Source organism: Tachypleus tridentatus, unplaced genomic scaffold (assembly GCF_004210375.1).
Source record: "Tachypleus tridentatus isolate NWPU-2018 unplaced genomic scaffold, ASM421037v1 Hic_cluster_2, whole genome shotgun sequence".
NCBI lineage: Eukaryota > Metazoa > Arthropoda > Merostomata > Xiphosura > Limulidae > Tachypleus > Tachypleus tridentatus.
Window position 1 is genome coordinate 69,279,992 of NW_027467782.1, and position 6,579 is coordinate 69,286,570.

Below are 6,579 nucleotides of genomic sequence, written 5' to 3' on the forward strand. Positions count from 1 at the left end.
TACGATAATGTGAAACTAAAATACACGGAAAGTAAATTACTGACAATAAAACATGCTGTAAATATTTTAAAATGTGCTATTTGAATGAAGACTACATGATATTCGGTGTAGATTAAAGTTGTTTAATGTGGATGGTTTCTTTAAGTGCTAATTCCAGATCAGTGTTATCCATACAAACGATACTTATATTTTAATGTTCGTGTCCTGTTTCTTCACAGTTTTGCTTTATAAATGAAACCCATGACACGGGTCGTACGTCTAGGCGCAGCCGTTGCGAAAAGTGCACGAAAGGTTGGCGGCGGGACCTTCGATTCGTCGTCCCTAGAGGATACGGTCGGCATTTCGAACACCTGCTCCCGCCGAGTACACGCATTGGCCTCGGTACAAGTCGAACAGAGTCTCAGAGCATGTGCCAGCGATTGGGAAATTTAAACACCCGCGCCCGCCGCCTACCGACGGGGGAACCGATTTTCTCGATCTGTTTCGCGCGTGCGTGGTCCAACAGCAGCTTGCTCCAACGGGTCGGACGTCTAGACGCAGCCGTTGCGAAAAGTGCCCGAAAGGTTGGCGGCGGGACCTTCGATTCTTCGTCCCTAGAGGATACGGTCGGCATTTCGAACACCTGCTCCCGCCGAGTACACGCATTGGCCTCGGTACAAGTCGAACAGAGTCTCAGAGCATGTGCCAGCGATTGGGAAATTTAAACACCCGCGCCCGCCGCCTACCGACGGGGGAACCGATTTTCTCGGTCTGTTTCGCGCGTGCGTGTTCTAACAGCCGCTTGCTCCAACGGGTCGGACGTCTAGACGCAGCCGTTGCGAAAAGTGCCCGAAAGGTTGGCGGCGGGACCTTCGATTCGTCGTCCCTAGAGGATACGGTCGGCATTTCGAACACCTGCTCCCGCCGAGTACACGCATTGGCCTCGGTACAAGTCGAACAGAGTCTCAGAGCATGTGCCAGCGAGCGGGAAATTTAAACACCCGCACCCGCCGCCTACCGACGGGGGAACCCATTTTCTCGGCCTCTTTCGCGCGTGCGTGGTCGAACAGCAGCTTGCTCCAACGGGTCGGACGTCTAGACGCAGCCGTTGCAAAAAGTGCCCGAAAGGTTGGCGGCGGGTCCTTCGATTCGTCGTCCCTAGAGGATGTGGACGGCATTTCGATCACCTGCTCCCGCCGAGTACACGCATTGGCCTCGGTACAAGTCGAACAGAGTCTCAGAGCATGTGCCAGCGATTGGGAAATTTAAACATCCGCGCCCGCCGCCTACCGACGGGGGAACCGATTTTCTCGGTCTGTTTCGCGCGTGCGTGGTCCAACAGCAGCTTGGTCCAACGGGTCGGACGTCTAGACGCAGCCGTTGCGAAAAGTGCCCGAAAGGTTGGCGGCGGGTCCTTCGATTCGTCGTCCCTAGAGGATACGGTCGGCAATTCGAACACCTGCTCCCGCCGAGTACACGCATTGGCCTCGGTACAAGTCGAACAGAGTCTCAGAGCATGTGACAGCGATTGGGAAATTTAAACACCCGCGCCCGCCGCCTACCGACGGGGGAACCGATTTTCTCGGTCTGTTTCGCGCGTGCGTGGTCCAACAGCAGCTTGCTCCAACGGGTCGGACGTCTAGACGCAGCCGTTGCGAAAAGTGCCCGAAAGGTTGGCGGCGGGTCCTTCGATTCGTTGTCCCTAGAGGATACGGTCGGCATTTCGAACACCTGCTCCCGCCGAGTACACGCATTGGCCTCGGTACAAGTCGAACAGAGTCTCAGAGCATGTGCCAGCGAGCGGGAAATTTAAACACCCGCGCCCGCCGCCTACCGACGGGGGAACCCATTTTCTCGGCCTCTTTCGCGCGTGCGTGGTCGAACAGCAGCTTGCTCCAACGGGTCGGACGTCTAGACGCAGCCGTTGCAAAAAGTGCCCGAAAGGTTGGCGGCGGGTCCTTCGATTCGTCGTCCCTAGAGGATGTGGACGGCATTTCGATCACCTGCTCCCGCCGAGTACACGCATTGGCCTCGGTACAAGTCGAACAGAGTCTCAGAGCATGTGCCAGCGATTGGGAAATTTAAACATCCGCGCCCGCCGCCTACCGACGGGGGAACCGATTTTCTCGGTCTGTTTCGCGCGTGCGTGGTCCAACAGCAGCTTGGTCCAACGGGTCGGACGTCTAGACGCAGCCGTTGCGAAAAGTGCCCGAAAGGTTGGCGGCGGGACCTTCGATTCGTCGTCCCTAGAGGATACGGTCGGCATTTCGAACACCTGCTCCCGCCGAGTACACGCATTGGCCTCGGTACAAGTCGAACAGAGTCTCAGAGCATGTGCCAGCGATTGGGAAATTTAAACACCCGCGCCCGCCGCCTACCGACGGGGGAACCGATTTTCTCGGTCTGTTTCGCGCGTGCGTGGTCTAACAGCCGCTTGCTCCAACGGGTCGGACGTCTAGACGCAGCCGTTGCGAAAAGTGCCCGAAAAGTTGGCGGCGGGACCTTCGATTCGTCGTCCCTAGAGGATACGGTCGGCATTTCGAACACCTGCTCCCGCCGAGTACACGCATTGGCCTCGGTACAAGTCGAACAGAGTCTCAGAGCATGTGCCAGCGAGCGGGAAATTTAAACACCCGCGCCCGCCGCCTACCGACGGGGGAACCCATTTTCTCGGCCTCTATCGCGCGTGCGTGGTCGAACAGCAGCTTGCTCCAACGGGTCGGACGTCTAGACGCAGCCGCTGCAAAAGTGCAAAAGTGCCGAAAGGTTGGCGGCGGGTCCTTCGATTCGTCGTCCCTAGAGGATGTGGACGGCATTTCGATCACCTGCTCCCGCCGAGTACACGCATTGGCCTCGGTACAAGTCGAACAGAGTCTCAGAGCATGTGCCAGCGATTGGGAAATTTAAACACCCGCGCCCGCCGCCTACCGACGGGGGAATCCATTTTCTCGGGCTGTTTCGCGCGTGCGTGGTCAAACAGCAGCTTTCTCCAACGGGACGTACGTCTAGGCTCAGCCGTTGCGAAAAGTGCCCAAAAGGTTGGCGGCGGTTCCTTCGATTCGTCGTCCCTAGAGGATATCGCCGGTATTTCGATCACCTGCTCCCGCCGAGTGCCCGCAGTTTCTTTGTGCCCTTCGGACAGATACCCGGTGGAACACGCTACGACGAGATCGACGGTACTTAGGGTAGCCACGCGGAACTCTCCCGCATAAGCTCTCGCCTTTTACCGCACATAGAAAGGCCGTACTATTGAGTAGTGATGGCATTAAATGTAGTTTCCTTCTATATATATAGGGGACTGGTGAGGCTTGACTGTCATCGACGATGGACGTAGCGTAAGCGTTATCGGCATGTCACCGAACAGAGGGTAGCCACGCGGAACTCTCCCGCATAAGCTTTCGCCTTTTACCGCACATAGAAAAGCCGTACTTTTGAGTAGTGATGGCATTAAATGTAGTTTCCTTCTATATATATAGGGGACTGGTGAGGCTTGACTGGAATCGACGATGGACGTAGCGTAAGCGTTATCGGTATGTCAGCAGGCTGTTGGCGGCAGGACTGTCGATTCGACTACCGGCACCCGCCGCCTACCGAGGTTATCGTCGGCATTTCGATTACCGGCTCCCGCCGAGTTCCCGCAGTTTCTTTCTGCCCTTCGGACAGATTGGCCGTGGAACACGCTACGACGAGTTCGACGGTACTTCGGGTACCCACGCGGAACTCTCCCGCATAAGCTCTCGCCTTTACCGCACATAGAAAAGCCCGTACTTTTGAGTAGTGATGGCATTAAATGTAGTTTCCTTCTATATATATAGGGGACTGGTGAGCTTGACTGGAATCGACGATGGACGTAGCGTAAGCGTTATCGGCATGTCAGCAGGCTGTTGGCGGCAGGACTGTCGATTCGACTACCGGCACCCGCCGCCTACCGAGGTTATCGTCGGCATTTCGATTACCGGCTCCCGCCGAGTTCCCGCAGTTTCTTTCTGCCCTTCGGACAGATTGGCCGTGGAACACGCTACGACGAGTTCGACGGTACTTCGGGTACCCACGCGGAACTCTCCCGCATAAGCTCTCGCCTTTACCGCACATAGAAAAGCCGTACTTTTGAGTAGTGATGGCATTAAATGTAGTTTCCTTCTATATATATAGGGGACTGGTGAGGCTTGACTGGAATCGACGATGGACGTGGCGTAAGCGTTATCGGCATGTCAGCAGGCTGTTGGCGGCAGGACTGTCGATTCGACTACCGGCACCCGCCGCCTACCGAGGTTATCGTCGGCATTTCGATTACCTGCTCCCGCCGAGTTCCCGCAGTTTCTTTCTGCCCTTCGGACAGATAGGCGGTGGAACACGCTACGACGAGTTCGACGGTACTTAGGGTACCCACGCGGAACTCTCCCGCATAAGCTCTCGCCTTTACCGCACATAGAAAAGCCGTACTTTTGAGTAGTGATGGCATTAAATGTAGTTTCCTTCTATATATATAGGGGACTGGTGAGGCTTGACTGGAATCGACGATGGACGTGGCGTAAGCGTTATCGGCATGTCAGCAGGCTGTTGGCGGCAGGACTGTCGATTCGACTACCGGCACCCGCCGCCTACCGAGGTTATCGTCGGCATTTCGATTACCGGCTCCCGCCGAGTTCCCGCAGTTTCTTTCTGCCCTTCGGACAGATAGGCGGTGGAACACGCTACGACGAGTTCGACGGCACTTAGGGTAGCCACGCGGAACTCTCCCGCATAAGCTCTCGCCTTTACCGCATAGAAAAGCCGTACTTTTGAGTAGTGATGGCATTAAATGTAGTTTCCTTCTATATATAGGGGACTGGTGAGGCTTGACTGGAATCGACGATGGACGTGGCGTAAGCGTTATCGGCATGTCAGCAGGCTGTTGGCGGCAGGACTGTCGATTCGACTACCGGCACCCGCCGCCTACCGAGGTTATCGTCGGCATTTCGATTACCGGCTCCCGCCGAGTTCCCGCAGTTTCTTTCTGCCCTTCGGACAGATAGGCGGTGGAACACGCTACGACGAGTTCGACGGTACTTCGGGTACCCACGCGGAACTCTCCCGCATAAGCTCTCGCCTTTACCGCACATAGAAAAGCCGTACTTTTGAGTAGTGATGGCATTAAATGTAGTTTCCTTCTATATATATAGGGGACTGGTGAGGCTTGACTGGAATCGACGATGGACGTGGCGTAAGCGTTATCGGCATGTCAGCAGGCTGTTGGCGGCAGGACTGTCGATTCGACTACCGGCACCCGCCGCCTACCGAGGTTATCGTCGGCATTTCGATTACCGGCTCCCGCCGAGTTCCCGCAGTTTCTTTCTGCCCTTCGGACAGATTGGCCGTGGAACACGCTACGACGAGTTCGACGGTACTTCGGGTACCCACGCGGAACTCTCCCGCATAAGCTCTCGCCTTTACCGCACATAGAAAAGCCGTACTTTTGAGTAGTGATGGCATTAAATGTAGTTTCCTTCTATATATATAGGGGACTGGTGAGCTTGACTGGAATCGACGATGGACGTGGCGTAAGCGTTATCGGCATGTCAGCAGGCTGTTGGCGGCAGGACTGTCGATTCGACTACCGGCACCCGCCGCCTACCGAGGTTATCGTCGGCATTTCGATTACCGGCTCCCGCCGAGTTCCCGCAGTTTCTTTCTGCCCTTCGGACAGATTGGCGGTGGAACACGCTACGACGAGTTCGACGGCACTTAGGGTAGCCACGCGGAACTCTCCCGCATAAGCTCTCGCCTTTACCGCACATAGAAAAGCCGTACTTTTGAGTAGTGATGGCATTAAATGTAGTTTCCTTCTATATATATAGGGGACTGGTGAGGCTTGACTGGAATCGACGATGGACGTGGCGTAAGCGTTATCGGCATGACACCAGTCTGTTGGCGGCAGGACTGTCGATTCGACTACCGGCACCCGCCGCCTACCGAGGTTATCGTCGGCATTTCGATTACCGGCTCCCGCCGAGTTCCCGCAGTTTCTTTCTGCCCTTCGGACAGATAGGCGGTGGAACACGCTACGACGAGTTCGACGGCACTTAGGGTAGCCACGCGGAACTCTCCCGCATAAGCTCTCGCCTTTACCGCACATAGAAAAGCCGTACTTTTGAGTAGTGATGGCATTAAATGTAGTTTCCTTCTATATATATAGGGGACTGGTGAGGCTTGACTGGAATCGACGATGGACGTGGCGTAAGCGTTATCGGCATGTCAGCAGGCTGTTGGCGGCAGGACTGTCGATTCGACTACCGGCACCCGCCGCCTACCGAGGTTATCGTCGGCATTTCGATTACCGGCTCCCGCCGAGTTCCCGCAGTTTCTTTCTGCCCTTCGGACAGATAGGCGGTGGAACACGCTACGACGAGTTCGACGGCACTTAGGGTACCCACGCGGAACTCTCCCGCATAAGCTCTCGCCTTTACCGCACATAGAAAAGCCGTACTTTTGAGTAGTGATGGCATTAAATGTAGTTTCCTTCTATATATATAGGGGACTGGTGAGGCTTGACTGGAATCGACGATGGACGTGGCGTAAGCGTTATCGGCATGTCAGCAGGCTGTTGGCGGCAGGACTGTC